The sequence below is a fragment of the Cervus elaphus genome, chromosome 8 (genome assembly GCF_910594005.1).
Source record: "Cervus elaphus chromosome 8, mCerEla1.1, whole genome shotgun sequence".
Classification (NCBI taxonomy): Eukaryota; Metazoa; Chordata; class Mammalia; order Artiodactyla; family Cervidae; genus Cervus; species Cervus elaphus.
Window position 1 is genome coordinate 36,883,649 of NC_057822.1, and position 20,753 is coordinate 36,904,401.

Genomic DNA, 20,753 nt, shown 5'->3' on the forward strand with positions numbered 1-20,753 from the left:
TATAACTCTTACATAGAGAATAAATATATTAGGCCTATGTCACAACTTACAGTTTTATTTCACAATTAAACCAATTCAGTTGTCGCTAATATTCATTAGGTGACCATAAATTATAGTAAAGTTTGAATAAGTCGTGGAGTAGGGATTCTGCATGTGTTAATAAGGAAACAGCCGGTACTGCACAGCCTTCACTTATAAGCTGAAGCCACTAAATTTATAGATCTAGTTGACAAGAAGTGATACATCACTGTTTTGAAAAGCTGTTGCCAGCAATGTAGCTTCATTGATGGTCTATTGTCCCCACCCTTATGATGACATAGACAATCAGAATCTCTGATGGAAGGTAAGAACATTTTCCTTTTTCTTTCAAAAATAGTAACTCAACCCAAACCCTCCCCAATAAGCAAACAAAAATTCTATGAAAACAAATCCAATTCTAGCTACCAAGTTCTGTTTAGAGACATCACAAATAAATAAAGCTGTCAAGAAAGTAAGCTTTCTATCAGATTTCTGGCAAGAATCTTACTATTATTATTATTTTTTTTACTGAATTTCAATGCTATTCTAAGGTCCCTATTCTAATTTTCTGTTCATACCAAGAACTAGATGAGTTAACTGAACTAATTTGACAACCCCAAAGCCCCTACCCACACCCCCACAATTGCTTCCCATAAGGGTTATACTTATCTTCCCTATGAGCATTTAAACAGGATATGCAATTTAGCTTTTAAAACATTGATTGAAGGGCTTCTGAATAAATCAAAGTGCATCCCCACATCACTGATGATGTATAAAGAAGTGCATGCATAAAAGAGTATCTTTATCTGTAAAATGAGGACAATGATGCCCAGTTTATTTGTTGCAAATTTAAACAAAGTAAGGACTCAGCAAAGCCCCCAGCAAGCTCAATAAATAGTAGTTTCTACCTTTGCCATTGTTATTATAATGGTACTAACAGTCATCATACCACCAGGCATTACATATAAAATACTTTCAGTAGTTTTTCTGGAATTATTGGCATAGCAAGAGGAGCCTGAAAACCTGGTAGTCCAATAATAAGAGTTACTTGCAAATTTCTGCCCATGTATCACAGAGAAATGAATGAATGCTCCAAGACAGGCACTGCCAATGTTTGGGACAGGAGAGCCTAACCGGAGGAGTGTGTCCTAAGAACTAACCACTCCATGTGTACAACTGTAAACAGCATCTTTTATAAAGATGGTTCTGCAATGTTCTAGATCCCACTCTGCCGCTGTCTTCTAGTCAAACATGCAGGGACCTAAACTGGGAGTCTGAGGACTGTGTTTCTTCTGAGTTGTTCTGGCATCTCCATATGTCTAACGGGCTGAAAAAATGATCTACATTCAAACTGTGACCTTGATCACAGTATTTTATTGCTAGTGAGACTGTTGGCTCAGCATCCTTACCTTTACATGCCTTGATTTCTTTACTTTTTCTTTACCAGGACAGCTTAAATAAGATTCCCACAATCTTAAATGGTCCAAACTATTGTTTTTGTGCAGAGTGAACACTTATAAATAGAAAAACTTTCCCACAAAGAAGTACATGACTTGTTAATATTGCTCTTAAAAAGATTAACAGGTTTTCTACTTTTAGGACAATTTCAGATTTACAGAAGCATATGAACAGATAATATAGAGTTCCTATGTATCTTCTGCACTCAGTTTCCCCTGTTATTAACATATTAGTGTGATTCATTTGCTATAATTAATGAAACAGTACTGATGCATTACTATTAACTAAAGTTCATAGGTAGTTTAGTTTTTACCTAATCTTCTTTTTTCTGGTTCTAGAATCTCATCCAAGATTCTACATTACATTTAGTTCCAGGTCTCTTCAGTTTCCTTCTGGCTGTGAGAGGTCCTCAGATTTTCTTTGTTGTGGATGACCTTAAAAAATACTGGTCAGGTAAATTATAGAAGTCTCTCTATGGAAATCTGTCTGACATTTTTTCATGATTAGTCTTCGATTACATTTTTGGGAGGAAGACCACTAGCAGTAAAGTGCTCAAATAAGCTTGGGCAATGCTGAGTTACATGGGCATGTATAATACAAGTTTTCTAACAGCTTTTGCTCTTCTACTGCACATGGCAATCTCAGGGCAGGACACTGGTGTGCAAAGCATCCCAAGTAATCGGCTACAGAACCTTCATTTGATGTTACATTTAATAACATCTCCAAAAGGATTTGGAAAATACTTAGATTTGCATTTCAGCCCATGTTTACCTCTGGGAGTTCTTGCCACAGACATTCAAAGGAAATAAAATAATACGAGCACCCACAACTCCCAGCAAAATGTGACAATTTTTCCCCCAGGGCTAGGTGGAAAAGATTTCTCAGTGACTAAAAATCTTCATCTTGAACCTAAAAATCCAACACTGAAATGAGCAGTGTGTTACTTGATAATCATCCACTTAAAACATTATGAGTCAAGAGGCCACGTATTCAAAACATGAATTCCTTAGGATTTAATACTTTCGAGTTTTTAATTCTTTCTTTATAGTTAGTTGATAAAAACTAACGTTGGAAGAAGAAAGGCAAGGCTGACTACACAGACTTCAATTGCTATCAGATAAATGAATTTATTATCTAAAATGCATCATCTGGATTCCTGATGAGACTATTCAGATAATACTCCTTCAAACATATGTAATTCACTTTCTAATTTGTTGGGCTTTTGAAACATACAGAGCCTAAGTATCTATTAAGTGACAAGCATTTGAGGAGATTTCAAGCTAGACCTGGCATTGCTCTGGCAAAACTTCTTTGACACAAAATATGATTTGGAAAGATTTGTTTCAGTTTTAATGAAAAGCATCTGGAATCAGAGGAGACATTACTTAGCCCCACACCCTCAAAATAACAACATGATATTATTAAAATACCACCCATTCATGATTCTGCTTTATTGGCTATGCCAAAGCCTTTGACTGTGTGGATCACAATAAACTGTGGAAAATTCTGAAAGAGATGGGAATACCAGACCACCTGATCCACCTCTTGAGAAACCTGTATGCAGGTCAGGAAGCAACAGTTAGAACTGGACATGGACCAACAGACTGGTTCCAAATAGGAAAAGGAGTATGTCAAGGCTGTATATTGTCACCCTGCTTATTTAACTTATACGCAGAGTACATCATGAGAAACGACAAGCTGAAATCAAGATTGCCAAGAGAAATATCAATAACCTCAGATATGCAGATGACACCACCCTTATGGCTGAAAGTGAAGAGGAACTAAAAAGCCTCTTGATGAAAGTGAAAGAGGAGAGTGAAAAACTTGGCTTAAAGCTCAACATTCAGAAAACTAAGATCATGGCATCTGGTCCCATCAGTTCATGGGAATTAGGTGGGGAGACAGCGGAAACAGTGTCAGACTTTAATTTTTTGGGCTCCAAAATCACTGCAGATGGTGATTGCAGCCATGAAATTAAGACACTTACTCCTTGGAAGGAAAGTTATGACTAACCTAGATAGCATATTAAAAAGCAGAGACATTACTTTGCCAGCAAAGGTCCATCTGGTCAAGGCTATGGGTTTTCCAGTGGTCATGTATGGATGTGACAGCTGGACTGTGAAGAAAGTTGAACGCCGAAAAATTGATGCTTTTGAACTGTGGTGTTGGAGAAGACTCTTGAGAGTCCCTTGGACTGCAAGGAGATCCAACCAGTCCATCCTAAAGGAGATCAGTCCTGGGTGTTCATTGGAAGGACTGATGCTGAAGCTGAAACTCCAGTACTTTGGCCACCTCGTGGGAAGAGTTGACTCACTGGAAAATACCCTGATGCTGGGAAAGATTGAGGGCAGAAGGAGAAGCGGATGACAGAGGATGAGATGGCTGGATGGCATCACCGACTCATTGGACATGAGTTTGAGTAAACTTCGGGAGTTGGTGATGGACAGGGAGGCCTGGTGTGCTACAATTCATGGGGTTGCAAAGAGTTGGACATGACTGAGCGACTGAACTGAACTGAACCCATTCATGATAAATTTCACTTAAACACCCAATCAGTGTTTTGGGGTCACAGATAATCTCTACTCTTCAGAATGGTGTTAGAACATAGTTAAAAGTTATCACAACTTCCTTTAATACCTTCTTCCTGATGTATAGTATTACTTTTACCTGAATCTCTGAAAACCATGCTTGCGGAATTAAAGGAGATAAGAAAACTGAGAGAAAGGGAAATCCTCTCCAAGTCTATAAAAGAATATTTGTGAGGTAGCAGGAATTGTAACATCCCATTCCTACTATGTAAAGGGGAAAGACTCTCCTCTCTCCATATTGCAAAAGACCACATAGCCTCCTGCTCCTAAGCACTGAGCAGCTAGACATCTGCCACACAATCTTCTGGATGGATAAAGCAAGCTGAGAAGCTACTTGAACTCTCCACCTTCTCCTCTTCCCAAAAGCCTAGCTTGATAATGTGAGCAAGGAAATTCCTAAGTTTTTAAAAACAGTACTAAGTCTAAGGCATTGACATAATTCATAATAAGTCACAATGGGATCTTATGTTAGGGCTAAGCACAAATGCCAATATGAATGAGGATACAGATACCTGTAATATGAATTTTTCAAAAGAAATCTAAGAAGTTCCAATATCTATTTTGTATGAGAATGAAATATTTCAGTTGACTCTATCATATCATGGCTATTACGTGACATAATGCAGGGCCCCAGTATTCTTCCCAATTAAGATATACCATTGGAAAAAATCTCAAGAGAAGATCTTGCACCACCAGAAATATTGTTATAGACTTGAGTCATGAGCTTCAATCTCTGCTATCTTTAATTATTAAACAATTTCCTCTTGATATTTGAAAGTTCTCTAAGGACAGATATTTCTTATTTCATCAAAATCCCAGCTGGTAAAATTCCAGTTCTTCCAGTTTTCCCCTTATAAGGCTTAGACCTGGATCTCTCAGTCTAAGGCTCCTTGGTAAGAATATGCATGATTTTTTCACACCAGCTGTTGAATCCACTGATCATGGCTATACTCTCTGATTCATTTCACTGATGGATAAATATGAAAAAATATGAAAAAAATATGATGGATAAATATGAAAAAAATATGATGGATAAATATGAAAAAAGAATCTTTGAAAGTGTTAGTCGCCCAGTCATGTCTGACTCTTTGTCACACCATGGACTATAGTCACCAGGCTCCTCTGTCTATGGGATTTTTCCAGGCAAGAATACTGGAGTGGGTTACCATTTCCTTCTCCAGAGGATCTTCCCAACCCAGGGGTCAAACCTGGGTCTCCTGCATTGCAGGCAGATTCTTTATTGTCTAAGCCATGTGTAGGCTGCAAACATGTGTTGAATGTTAAATTAATTAACACCTCCAGATTGGTTCTGTCAGCTACGGATATTTGGCCAACAGTAGGCCAACTAGTTGCAGGTTCAACTAGTGAGTTCAATTCCTGGGTCAGGAAGATCCCCTGGAGAAGGAAATGGCAACCCACTCCAGTATTCTTGCCTTGAGAATCCCAAGAGACGTCTGGCTGGCTATATAGTTCATGGTGTTGCAAACAGCCAGACATGACTGAGCGACTGAACACACACACACAAACCAATCAGTGAGAGAAGATTCACTCTGAAACCTAATTTTCAGGCACGACAGAAGAACGGAGATTCAAGTTCTCAATCCACTGAGAGCATACAAAAAAATAACATCAAGCAGAACAAACTTCTAGACCCAAATAAGACTTTGCATACATAATAGTGACTGCAACATACAGGTTTAGAAATACCTTTCAGAGAAAAAACCTTTAAAATCATGAAGCTAAAATGGCCTTCAGTGATGATCATCCATTCCAATGTAACTTGAAGTGTTTCCAGCCAAAATCAGCCTGCAGTGCAGAAGACACAGGAGATGTGCATTTGATCCCTGGGTCAGGAAGATCCCCTGGAGAAGGAAATGGCAACCCATTCCAGTATTCTTGCCTGGAGAATTTCATGGAGAGAGGAGCCTGGTGGGCTACAGTCCATAGGGTCACAAAGAGTAGGATATGACTGAGAACATGGCACATCTCCATCCCAGAAAGTGAGAATTTCTGGTTTTAGGGCTTGGAAATTGGTATTTTAATGGATTTAACAAGTTACTCTGAAACACTGAAGTTTGAAGATTGGTACTTTCAGGCAAACCTGCTGCATAGGACCTCAGAAAAGAGTGGGCAGTGACAGAAATGCATACAAGAAATACTCCTGTAGAATAACTGGAGTAAAGCATTAAAGCAATTATCTTGATAGCTCAAGGTGATCATTCTCACAAATAGAAGCTGAATCTTTCACTGCCTTAGCCCAAGATATTTATGAACGATGGGACGGAGTTCAGGGACTTCTTTCAGTGAGCTTCTTGGGAACATGCCAGTTCTCTCTGTTGTGTCTAATCCTACTTGAAGGAAGCAGAAATATTTCAAAAGAATGTTTAAAGTTACCCATTGTCTGTGATAAAAAACCTACTGCATACTGTGAAGAGAGACTAGTCCTTGGTCAGTTTATCAACATCTTCAAGATGTCTTTAGAATATTTATTTTAGATACTTCTTGGCATTCATTAATGGTTTAGGACAAAAGTACACTTGCCTGAAGTATCTTAAATCTAGTTATAATCTTCTTTATCTGTTAGATCAGTTTGGAGATGGATGTGGGGTAGTAGGCATGGTGTGTATACGTGATGTTTTGAACTAGAAAAGCCCTCAAAGAAGTAACTGAATGATTTAATATCTAGATAGTAGACATGCGTGCTGAAAACGTCATTTAGTAAAGTATAACTTTTTCTCTTGGGACTCCCATAAAACCACAAATCTCACTGTTTTTCTTTGGATTACAACATTAGAAAGATCACAAAGCACAGAAATAGTCCCTGATTATAGTTATTACCAGGCACCATTAAATACTCTAAGAAATTGGCAAAGGGAGAGACAAAGAAAGCTTGGAAAATCTAAAGGAAAACTACACCGTGTGCCAGACAGACATGTCTCCATTTTCATAATGCACTTGGCGTGAGCAGTTCTAGGATGTTTTCTGTGATACGTTCTTCCCTGTCATCATGCAATGTGCCAGTTCAATAAAAACACTGGGATTATAATTTTGTACTGATACATATCCAAGGATGAACAAAGAATAAAACCACCAGTTATATAATACAATTAAGCATATGAACATTGTTTCCCCTTTCATTGTAGGCACAATTATGCCTTACACTATTAGTTATCCATGTCAGTACTACAAAACAGAAACTTCTGTTTTGGCCCCTAAAAATAGAAATTTATGTAGAATGCATATCTCTACTTCCAAGTGTGGAGGAGTTCTAAGCTTAAACAGTTGTTGACTAACTGACTAGAACCCTATATATTCTCTCTTCATCTCTGTACAAAATTGAGAAAAAAGTTCCTGATGACATGAATATCTGAAAGTCCAAATAATTGTTTCATGTCCTTCCTGCTCTTTTCAGATTGATTGTAAAATACCAATAAGGATGATTCATCCTTTTATTTTTTTCAGGATGATTCATTCTTCATCACACACCATGACTAATAAACAATTCACATCAAGAGAGCTGGTGAATGCATCATTATTTCTGATGATAATGAATGCAGAGTACACAACAAGCCGGTGCTAGGGTACTGGTAGACTCAGATAAGGTAATGCAGAGAAAGTATAATTCCAGGCAAGTGGAAAGTTCCCAGCAAATGTTACTTTTTATTTGTTGTTATTACTGTGTGGCTCTTGTTTAAAAACTTTTAGCAACAGGATTCAGTATACGGTTTGCCACATATTGAAAAATTGAAGCCAGGCAGAGTAAATTATTTGACCAAGTTAGATTCTTCCAGGGAGATCTGGAATGAGAAGCCAAACCTACTAACATCCATCCCACTGCTAGATCTTTCACCAAGCAGTCAAGCTGGTGGAATGAGGTAGAGAAAAAGGATGCAATCTGGATAAGGACTCTAACTTCATATTCCCATTCCACTGAAAACAATCTATCACATTAAACTGGATAAGGAGCTTTATGTAACTATGGTATACAACCTGTATGTCACAGTTGTATAAATTTCTGAACTTTTTTCACATTATACAAAAGAACTAATAAATATAATATACATATCAGAAATGAATATTTAAATGATCTGAAGCTTCAGCTTCTACTGATGATATTTCACTAAGGACCTACATACTAGAGATACAGTGAGATAAGTAATAGATTTCTAATTAGAAAATCAGAATTGAATGCTGGCTTTCTCATTTACTAGATGTTCAAACTTAGACATGACCAAAATCTGAGCATTACTTTCATAAGCATCAGATCACTGAACAGATAATTTTGACCCCTACATCAGTAATTTTCTTTTACCATATAAAGAGAAATTCATTCACAATAATTTTATTAAAATCTTCCTGAAGCATAAATGTAAGTACTAGGACAAAAGCTTAAGAGGACAATTGTCACTTGGAATTTGACAGTTAACAATTTTGTTTCAAACTTTTCCAGTTTGAAATCTGATTCCAGACCTGTAAGACTTTGTCCAGTGTCACATAATAACACACTGTAAATCTCCTTTGGGTGCAAATCTAAGGACTATTCTGTAGAATTCCAGATTGTCATAAGTATTTACTGGCACCATTACCAAATGAAGATCCTTTAGTTCTAGACACCTGAGAACCATCTTACAGGGAAGGCGCTGGTTGCACATTAAAGGGGCTTCCATTCTAAAAACAGCAATTAGTACTTGAGGACAATATGCTTCAGAGATTTCTTTAAAGGAGGTGGGAGCAGGGCCACGACCCAGGTAAACCTGGAGGCTGTGCTATATATCACGAAATAAGATGCTAGAATAAACCCCCCTAAAACCCCAAAAGTTGGAGAAGAAAATGGAAGTCATGAAAAAAAAAGATGGAGACTTGGAAGTTAAGGATTTATTTAAAAAGTAAATACTTGATGGTGTTCCATAAATGGGATCTCCTTTTAGCTATTTAAGACAGAAGGAAGGATGAAGTCCTGCGAAATTATACGCAAGATGCCACTGTGCTCTTTTCTGCCTCTTTGTCTGATCTGCTCAGTCCCTTTATCTTTTGATGAACAACTCCTCCTCCACAAACACAAACTATGTGACTGAAGCTCTGCCTCTGAACATGTTCCGATTAGAGTCTTGTTCTAAATATACTAAGCGTATATGGCTTCTAGGATACTCAGTCACAACATTTGTTTTCTGCACGTCTTTGAACATAATGCACTCTTTGTCAATGGATGTGCTGAAGCACAAGCTGAATGTCTATCCTGTCATGAACATTATAGACTCAAGGGAATGTTGGCCTACATGACTTCTAAAATGTCTTCCAACTGAGATTACAAATCTTAATTCATTAGCCAGTTAATTGGTTGAGAAACGTCTGCCAAACATTAAAAGAAAGGCTCTAGGTGTCGTAGGGAATGCACTAGGGGTACAAGAAAAAACATACGGCCCTTATGCAGAAGGAGCTCACAGGCAAACCAACAAGAAAAAGTCATGCTGTGATGCAGATAAGGACAAGAATCTGTGGAGGCACATGGACAGTTCTTACCACACTGGGAAGTCAATCAAAACTTCCCAGAGGAGGGAACATTGAGTTGAGTTTAAAGGACAAGTAAGTTAGCCAAAGAAAGGAGGGACACTTTCTAGGAAGATAGAGGCTGGATGACCACAATCACAAACTGTGTTATTTTTGACTTGGGCTAGGCAACACCTTCCAGGAAGATACCCATAATGAGCATTCTCCTGGCATCCCAAACTCCAGTTTTCACCCTGTGTTAGATGTTCCTTCCCATTCTGTATTCATCAAGGAGCTGTGAGCTCTTGGAGGGAGAGCATTTCATATTTCCACTACCAACACCTAATACAGTGTATGGCACAGAGTAGGCTTGATAACAGGTGTTTACTACAGGAATGAATGAGGAGCACATGTAAAGCAGAAGATGGTTCACTGTGGTCCACAGGCTAAGCGGGACACGGGGAAAGGAGGCTGACAGGCAGGCAAGGGTAGAAAAATTAAGAAGCGTAGTAAGCCATGCTCAGAATCCCCCTGAAAGCCAGAGGGCTCCCACAAAAGATGTGACATGTGACAAAATCAAGTTTATTTTTTAGAATGATTGATCCAGCAATGGTATTAAAAGAGAATTGGAAGGATGCATGATTAAATGTGGAAGCAACTCTTAGAGAAAGTCACTTTAAAAAAGGAGCATCTTTTTTAAGTGGACTGTGGTGATGAGATTGGTACTGAAATGAGAGGGTAGATTCCACGTTCAAAAATGTAATCAATTAAAACAAAACCTAACTTTCTTCTTTCTACCAGACTGCTTATAAAGTTTCTCTATTTTATCTATCTTATCTATCTAGCTACCTATCTATTATCTACCTATCTTACTTACTTACTATCTTATCTTCCTATCTTCCTATCTTACCTATCTTACTATCTACCTACCTATCTTACTATCCATCTGTTTGTTGTGAGATGCATCATGCTTTATACTATTCTGAGAGACAATTTATTGTTTTCTTGAGTCTGGTTTGTAACTGAAGTTCAGATTTGTTAAGTTTAGTTATATACCATGCTCTGAAGAGTGCTCTTTCATTAGACTATACAGTGTTAGGAAATATTTTGCTTGCTTTTTGATGAACACTGAAAAAAAGGATGGGATTCTTTTTTTTTTCCTTTGCTTTGTTTTTGTTCAGTGTGAACCTCATGAGGTTCTTTTGACACCACTTTTAAAGTTTTCTTTGTTCATTTTTTTGTTATTTGAAATGTGACAGTGGGTTACAAAGACATATGGGCCTAGTTAGATCTGGATTCATCTGATGACACATGGAAGCAAAGAAATGGAGAATATTGAGAAAAAGAGAGCCTGAATAGACTGAAGAAGTGGATTTTTCCTTAAGAGGCACTATTAATAAATTCCTTTAACAAAGCATGTATTGAGCTCCCATTTAATTTTCAGATTGCTATCAATTATCAGCTTATTTATTATGCTTTCTAGAATCTAATTCAATAACATTTGTTAAACACTAGGTTCACACCAAGAATTCTGTTAGAGACTAGGAATATAATGATTAAATTATGGATTCTGGCTGCAAACAGCTTACATTATACTGAAGAGGTCAGATGTATTTGAAATATATATGCTATAAGGTAATGCAGTTAAAGCAATGATAGAGGCCACCATTGGTGCTACATGAATATAGATCTGAATCATATATATTTGAAAAGAAAAATGGATAGATGCAAAATATTTATATAACTTTCATTTTTAAATATACTAAACTACTGCATCCAGGGAGAGTCCAAAATCTAGTTAATTATAATAAATGCTAGTTTTCTTCCAGGGAAAGGTAAAATATGAGTCACATAAAAGTAAAGTATGAGTCATATAAAGCAGATCAACTTTTTTTCCATTTTCTTTCTTTTTGGATTTGGAGCAGGCTGTGTGCCATGTTGTATTGTGTATCTGTAATTGTGACTCAGGAGAATTCTGAGTTAAGTTGAAAGTAACCTTGTTCACTCCATCAGTTGAGTTGGACCAAAAAAAAAAAAAAAAAGCTCAAGAAATCCTTATCATTTGGAATTCCTTCACAACTCATGTCTGATCCAATTGGGTCAGTCAGTCCTCATATACTGTTTTGATTTCTCTCTCTGAGCTGACATAACTTTGTGTACCCTGGAGTGAATTCTAGAAATCAGTTTAACTTTTATGGCTTGTCACCTGTATTCTGCTAACCTTCTGGAATAGGATGTGGCATAAATTTGCTAAATCCTCCAGGCCTGAAATATATGTAATAAGTCTGTGTTTATGAGATGATTAAAAACTGAGCTGAAAAAAATTCAAGTAAAGAAACAGTCACAGTAATTTGTCTACAAAGACAAATATTCCAGTCTTACATGTAGAAGTCTTAATGCATGTATAGGCACTGATGTGGCAAAATTGTATGGTGCACTAATAGGTAAAAATATCTTGATATAAAAATAGACCCATCATAGGCAATTAAGGTAAATGGGACCTGGTCAAGAGCAAATAGACCATGATTTGTAGTGTAAAAAATGTTAAATTAATTTTTAAGTGAAATACATTTCTATGACAGTCACACAAATTTTGAGGAAGCATATTAATTTTTAAAATATATGCTTTGAGCAGTGCTTACTTTTTATTAAACCCAATATATTTTTGATACTATATATAACCACTGCATTGAAAAGGATAGGAATTTTATGCTTTTTTAATGGCATAAGGAAAGGGGAGAGAAGATGACAGATAAGGCCAATGATAAATCTCTGGGCAGGTTAGAAGTGTTGCTGGTAATAATGTTTTCGAAAAGGAAAGAAAGGGCCACTGTGGACTGGACCTCATCTTTCTGGGATTCCAAATGAACTGAGGCAAAAGGAACACAGCAGTAGTGTCTGAGCTTCAGGTTGGCGCTCTTTGATTTTTAGATTTCTAATCTATACATCCAAGAATTCACCTTAGTATACTTACAGAAGCAATAGACAAATCTGGAGAATCTTCCTGTCTCTGGTACCATAATCTCTAAAACATTTTTGAAATTCTCTTCAATTCCATGTTGAAGAACTTGGGTATCAAAAGTAAATCTACAGATTAAGAAATGGCTTCTCAGCAAGAAGCAAGCATATGGACTACCTACATTGTCTTCTTTTTAAATGTTGTGGATGCGTGCTAAGTTGCTTAAGTCATGTCTGACTCTTTGAGTCACTATGGACTATAGCCTGCTAGGCTCCTCTGTCCAGCGGATTCTCTAGGCAAGAATACTGGAGTGGATTGCCATGTCCTCACCCAGGGGATCTTCCCAACCCAGAGCTCAAACCTGCATCTATTTATGTCTCCTGCATTGGCAGGTAGATAATCTATACCACTAGCATCACCTTGGAAGCCCTCAATACAACAGATTTTTGTTCAAAACAAAGTTCATGAAATTTACCTGTATTTATTAGGAAAAAATAAAAGTCTTTACAGGAACAACTTATAAATAAGAAAAGGGACCGTATCACTCATTCTTAACTAAAAGGAAAAAAAAAAGTGATACAGTGCCTTAATGATGAGTAGAAAAGAGACATACGAGGTTAGAAAACGTTCTCTTCTGGTGAAATTTAACAATATGTACTGAACATCTATTATGTCATAGGCATGAGTCTAGATGCTGAGGATATGCAAATACTAGCAAGAGTCAGAGGGTGACAGAGCATGAGATGGTTAAATAGCATCACTGACTAAATGAACATGAATTTGAGCAAAGCCTGGGAGATGGTGGAGGACAGAGAAGCTTGGCAAGCTATACTCCATGGGGTCTCAAAGAGTCAGACACGACTTAGCAACTGAACAACAACAGCAGCAGCAAGATTCAGCTTTTGGTCTTTAGAAGGCATTGAGAGAAACCAACGTGTCAACATATATTTAAGTGACAATATGATAAACGCCTTAATAGAGATAAACAGGGATTCTATGGAAGTTCCTATGAAATAAAAAAGTCATGGGAGACTTCATGATGGCAAAATGTGCTTTCAATCTTCAAGGGCATTCATAGTGGATAGTGGCATAATTCTAAGCACAAAATTAGCAATAGTATGATGTAGGGATAGAATAGGATTGAAAACATGCTGGAAAACATTAAGGCTGCTTCAGAATGCCAGAAACAGTAAGGGTCCATATGATGAAGATTCTGTCAGGCTGTGTAGTATGAATTTTATCATTAGGGTACCCCACTGAGAAACTTTAAACTGATAATGAATGATAAAATGAGCCATAGGAAGGGTTATAGATTATGATCAGAATCAGGAAAAGTGGATAGTTGGTCATAATGTGATGATCAATGAGAGGGCATACAGGAGTTTGAATTAAAATAGTAGTAGTGGGATTGGAGATGGGGAAAAGGATATAAGATATTTATTTTGAGACAAAGGTAAGTCAGTCAGTGCCCCATAGGTCATGCAAAATTCCCACCCTCATGAAAGTTACATTTTAATGAGGTAATCATACAGTAACCAAACACCTAGTTAAACTATTAAACTTAATATGACTAAATATTATTTTAAATTATTTAACCTCACATGTCACATATTTAATATAAAATTTAAAATGAGAAGATAACAGGGCAAGAGTAGACCACTATTTTCCATAAGGTGGTCAGAGAAACATCTCTGAGGAGATGAGTTTGGAGCAGAGACTTAAATAACATGGAGGATGCTAGCTATTTAAAGAATCAGATAAGGATGCTCCAGGAAAGAGGTCGTGCTGTAAAAACAGAGGCTTTGGGATGTGAATTAACTTCGTATGTTTGAGGCTGACTTGGAGTAAGATGCAGGAAGAGTGCTATGAGAACTAAGCGGAGCCAGGTTGTATAAGATCCTGCAGAACTTGGGTCAAGAGTTTGGATTTATTTCAAAGGGGGAGAAATGGGGAAATATTGATCAAAGGGTACAGACTTTCAGTTATAAGACCAATAACATCTGGGGATCCTAATACTGTATATTGTATACTTTAAAGTTGCTAACAGAGTAGATCTTAAATGTTCCCACCACAAAAAATAAATGATGCCCTGGTGGCTCAGACAGTAAAGAATCTGCAGGAGACCCAGGTTTGATTCCTGGGTCAGGAAGATCCCCTGAAGGAGGAAATGGAAACCCACTCCAGTATTCTTGCCTGGAGAATTTCATGGACAGAGAGACCTGGCAGGCTACAGTACATGGGGTCACAAAGAGTTGGATACGACTGAGTGACTAACACACAATTATATGGGGTGATGGAGGTGATAGCTAATGCTCTGGTGGTAATCATTTTGCAATATGTAAATGTACCAAATCACACTGAATACTTCAAATTTACATGTTAGATGTCAATTATATTTCAAAAAAGCTGGGGAAAAAGTATGATGAGAAACCTTTGCAGAATTTTGAGGAGGGTGGTAAGAACTTTTTAAATACCTTATGGCTGCTGTGTGGAAGGTAGACTACAACAGGGAAAAGGGGAAACGGAGAGGCAAGTAGAAGACTACTGTAGTCATCATCTGAGAGGGGATGGCAGCTCTGATCACAGGGTGCTAATAGGATCAGCAGATTCTGGACTCCAGAAACAATACTAGCAAAAAAGACCTGCCATGATTTAAACTCTTTTGAAAAATAAGAATTAGGAGGATTTTCAATGTAGTATCTGTGTACAAATATTTCAAATGGAAAGATACACCGTGTTCTTGAGTTGGAAGAATCAATGTTGTTAAAATTATTATATTACCCAAGGTAATCTACAGATTCAATGAAATCCCTAATTAGAATACCAATGCCATTTTTCACAGAACTAGAAAAAAAAAAAGTTTTAAAATTTGTTTGGAAACACATAAGACCCCAAATAACCAAAACAATCTTGAGAAAAAGGAACAGAGCTGAGAAATCACACTCCCTGATTTCAAACTATACCATAAAGTTATAGTAATCAAAACAGCATGATACTGGCAAAAAAACAGACACAGATCAAGGGAACAGAACAGAAAGCCCAGAAATAAACTCACACGATTAGTCTATGACAAAGGAGGCAACAATATACAATGGAGAAAAAAGTCTCTTCAATAAGTAATGCTGGTAAAACTGAACAGCTACAAGTAAAAAAAGTGAAATTAGACCATTCTCCAAAACCAGATTAAAAAAAAAAAAACCCAATGGATAAAAGACCTAAATGTAAGACCAGACATATAAAACTACTAGAGGAAAACAGGCAGAACACTCTTTGATATAGACTGCAGCAGTATATTTTTGGCTCTGTCTCCTAAACTAAAGAAAACATAAGCAAAAACAAACAAAGGGGATTTAATTAAATTACATAATATAGTTACTCAGCTCTGCAATGAGAAAATTATATAAAAATTATACATCATATGTTATTTCCATACACAGCTTCATTGAAAAATTCCCCTGCTCTCATGTTTCATTCAACCAGTCCTTCTGTAGTGGATATTTAAATGATCCATAGTTGGTAAACGTCTGTGTATTATATTTGAGTGTGCATGTATATTATGTTACATTATCTTAAATTACTCTGCTTTTCAATTTCTCTTCCTTTTAAAACAAAGCTTCCTTTAGAATTTTTAGGCTTCAAAGGCAAGACCCACTCAAGTGGTAAACAAAAAGGAATACATAAACCCCAAACAAAAAGGCTTACATGCTGCTTCCCAGTAGCAAGAACTTTCTAGTATCACAGTGGTCTGTCTTGGAAAAAACGTCTTTTTGATTGTTTTGGCCCTTTGCTCTTCATTCAAGATTGATTACTACCGGATCTCTCCTAGAGCTTGGCTCACAACGGTTTTAAATGAGTCAAGCTTTGGCGCCCCCTCACTAAAGTATTTGCTTTAGTGAATTCTAAATTTCTCTTACAGAGACTACAACTGTCTCAGAATCAAACTGCCTTCTGTAGTAATTACTGAGCACATGGTACAACTGGAATCTTTGACATTCATTAAAAAAAAAAAAGTGTGTATGTATGGGAAGGTGGCTGAGAAAAGGAAAAGAGTAAAAAAATTAATCATAAGAAATTAGCATGTTTAAGTAAATCACTATACTGTTCAGAAAGAAAGATCTGACAGAGACACTCAGAAGGGATCAGCCTGCAGGTTCAGCCAAGATGGATTTTTGCTTATCACTTTTTATTCTTCTTACACATTAGATTGTTGTTCTTGTAGGAAGAGCTATTTCTATTAGGGTATCTTCATTTAAAAATGTTCTCTGATGCCATGAGAACTTGGTTAAATGCTACCCATTCTCAAAGCAAAAAGGAGTTTTAACCTTCAAGGAAAATCAGTTAACATACACTTGCTACAATGCAGTATGTACATGAAAACACATGTTCCACAGTCACAGGGACCTGAAACTTTGTGATAGAATTATTAGCAGGTAATTAGCTAAATATTAGCTAATATTCTACAAAATTGAATGATTTTTATACAATACTGTGACACCATATTCCAGTCACATAAAATAATCAGATGCATGGCTACCCTCCATATAAATGACAATATTTACTACTCTCCAAATAAATAGTACTGATAAAACAAATGAAAAATGTAATATGGGGCCTATACTACTTGTGAGTTCATTCAAATATCAAAATTCTTTAAAAATTTTTGCAAAAGTGGATTTTTTCCTCAATATTATACCTTTACTTATTTTTCTTGAAAAGGACACCTTTTTCTTCAGTTCAAAATGAGTTATTTGACTATCTTAATTCATGTCTTTTTATAACGTATTTTAGAAACATACCAGAATACAAATATTAATTTTGTTCTACCAGTGAAGTGAAAGTTGCTCAGTCGTGTCCGACTCTTTGCAACCCCATAGACTACACAGTCCATGGAATTCTCCAGGCCAGAATACTGGAGTGGGTAGCCTTTCCCTTCTCCAGGGGATCTTCCCAACCCAGGGATTGAACCCAGGTCTCCCACATTGCAGGTAGATTCTTTACCAGCTGAGCCTCAAGGGAAGCCCTGTTCTACAAAGATGCTTTTTACATCTACAAATTAATCATTTGATACTTTTAGCAAGCAGCAATGGAAGAAAACCATAGTAGTATCAGGCACTATGCTTCTTGAGTCATTATCCTTTTGGATACAACAATCATTTCTATAAGGAGGGCTTTTAAAAATATCTTATTTGTGTACTATCATAAGAATTAATTTTGATAAACTGATGTATTTACATTTACTATTTTAACATGATACTGAAATCATGATTCATAGTTTTATCTCTACATATAAATAGCATCTATTCTTGCCAGGGCTTGAAATATGTGATCCAATTTTTCAAATATATTAACTCCATAGACAGATTTTCCTTTGGAGATGACTGGCAGTTTATCAAAATCTCTTTCTTTTTCCTTAGCACACAGTAGGATTACATCTCCCAACCTCCCTTGCAGTTAAATGTGGCCACATGACCCAGCTCTAACCAATGAAATGTGAGCAGGTGTCATTTGTCTACCTCTAGGTTTTGCTCACATACCCTTCCATGCGCTCCTCTGTGGTATTTTCCCTCCTACCAGCTTAATGGAGACAATAACATAGTAAAGCTATAAATGAAAGGAGTTTGGATACCGGGCTGACTATGAAGAGGAAAGACATCCTCCCAACTCAAACACTCAGCCAGGACTGCTAAATGAACAATAAATAAAGTTGTAACAAACTTTTGAATCTAGTTTTTTTTTTTTTTTTTTTTTTAGCAATTAGCCAATCCTAACTAATGTACTTGGAGAAAAGTAGGAAGAAATATATAATGAGATTAGGAAAAAAGAAAAGAGGAGGATGAGACCAATAGAAGTCATGGGGTTAAAAGAAAGAAATTTCAGTAACCATTCTCTATCTGCTGCCTGCACAACAGATCCCAACAGCACCTAGGACAGGTCACGGGTGCTGGAATGGGAGAAGGAAGAGTCAGCTTGAGGCAAGAACATTTCCTGCTGCTCCTCCTATGTTACTTTCTTCATGCCCATCTCTTTTTCTGGTATGGATGGAGCAAAGAGCCCAGCCATCAAGTTGGTCCTATTCTAGTGCCTGCCTTGTGGCCGAGGTGGAGAAAAAATGTGCAACTATTTTCAGAGACTCTTAGGACAGTCTGATATTCACCAAGGACAAAGTGAAAGCACTGCCTTTCTTGAGATGGAAGAAGATAGAAGATTTTACATCTGGTCCACTTCCTGTCTCCACAGTCCCTCTTCATTCTCCCTCAGCATCTCCTTAAATATTACCTTGCAGAATCACAGTGTCAGCTTCTTCCTTCCTTCTCACTATAAACATACTTTTTTTTCTATCCATAACAAACAATCACACACACACACAAAAGAAATGACAATTAAAAAACCACAATCATAAAACCTGTTTTGTAAATCTGCTACCTTGAGTTATAGCTCATTTTCTTTTTACCTCTTTAACTCCTCATTTATATACCACCTATTCACTCTTTCAGTCATTATTTACTAATTATTTATTGTTATTAGCTATTAACAAAAATACATTAAATATTAGTTTGTTTCAAATCTAATAACATGGTTCTGGAGGCACAAATATAACAAAGACAAAACGTTTGCCTTTGATGATTATACAGAACTGAGGAAAAAGACAGATGAAAATAATTACACAGCAAGATGATTTTTTTGTAGTCTATATACAATTAAAGTGTTATGAAAGTGCTTCCTCTCTCAAAAGGCACAATTAGTACTACCTTTCAGGCTGGAGAAGAAAGCTTAATAGAAGGAATGACATTTGAATTGAAAAGACACAGGCTTTTATAAGTCAAACAAGGGGGAAATGAATATTTAGGTAGAAATAACAAAGGCAATAAGCAATATGAGACAAACGTGGCGTACAAAGAGAAATTGAAGATGAAGAAGCTACAAGTAGTCTGCTGTGGTGAGAACGAAGGAAAGAGAGGGACTGGAGGTTGTCCAAAAGGTGCTACTTAGAGTCCTATTTTGAAGAGTCTTACTGAGCTTGAAACTTTATATTATAGAAAACTTTTAAGAAGGGGAGAGAAATGATCTGATACATACGAAGAAACTTCATGGTGGAAAATCAGATTATGTAAGAGTCAGGAAGATGGAAACTCATCAAAGTTTCAGATAAATGTTGCTGTTGTTTAGTTGCTCAGTTGTGTCTGACTCTTTGCGACCCCATGGACTGCAGCACACAAGGCTTCCCTGTCCTTCACTATCTCCCAGAGTTTGCTCAAACTCATTCCCATCGAGTCAGTGATGCCACCCAAGCATCTCACCCTTTGTTGCCCTCTTCTCCTCCTGCCCTCAATCTTTCCCACTGGAGGCCCCTGCTGAAGGGGTTAGTGTTCAGCACTTGCATTATAAAGCACTTCTGTGACCAGAAAAGAATTTTCCCTCTTCTGCTTAAGCAAAAATTAGATTTCTTATTGGCTTTCACTCCTTCCCCAAAGACTGAGAAAGGCTACTGCAATAGGTCTACAGAATTTTCTGAAGGCAACCCTCTTTTAAGAATTCCTACAGTAAGCCTCCCTTATTAAGGAACTTGTAGTCATGGCCAAATGAAAGGACTAAAGGCATAATAACCATTACTTTTATTCTAAGCATTAGAAAAAGTGCTCATCAGAACCAAAATTTTGTCTTTTCCTATCTCCATCTGGCCAAACTGTGAAAAGGCCAGACTTAATAACAGCATCCTCTGAACAAGAACTACAGCCTTTTTGCAGCAGGTGGTTCCCACCTCTGCCTACAGAATTGCAGCCCAAACAATCTGCTCAGAATTGCAGAGTACTCAGTAGAATGTGCTTATGACTCAGGCTGTTAAGTAGGAGGACTGTTATTGTTATTTTAACTCGTGCCAGAGTATGTGGGCAATTCTCCCTCTTTCTGTCTCGAGTTAACCAAGAGACATCCCTCTTCAAAACCTCACCCCTGGAATAGATTCTTACTCAGTTAGAGCCAGAATGGTTTGGGGTCTGGGTACGACTGCCAACTGATAGTGGAGATTAGAAAAGGCTTTCATACAGGGAACATCTGATATTCTCACTTAGCAACAAAATTGACTGTTAGAATGCTTGAATCTGCCTTTAAAATCATTTGCACAGGGTGCCATAGACCAGAGCTGAATGCTGATGAGATAGTAGTCAGCACAAGTCAAAGGTACTTGTTTTCAGAAAGGATGCTGAAAATAGCAAGTCTTCTTTCGCTTTCCCTTAACTGTTGGG

The 20,753-nt window shown here is 37.1% G+C and overlaps 1 protein-coding gene across 20 annotated transcripts in view; it reads right to left on the bottom strand.

Annotated features, from left to right (window-relative positions):
* MAP2 (microtubule associated protein 2) overlaps window positions 1–20,753 on the bottom strand; it is a 284,810-nt gene that overhangs the window by 75,826 nt on the left and 188,231 nt on the right. The window lies entirely within an intron of this gene.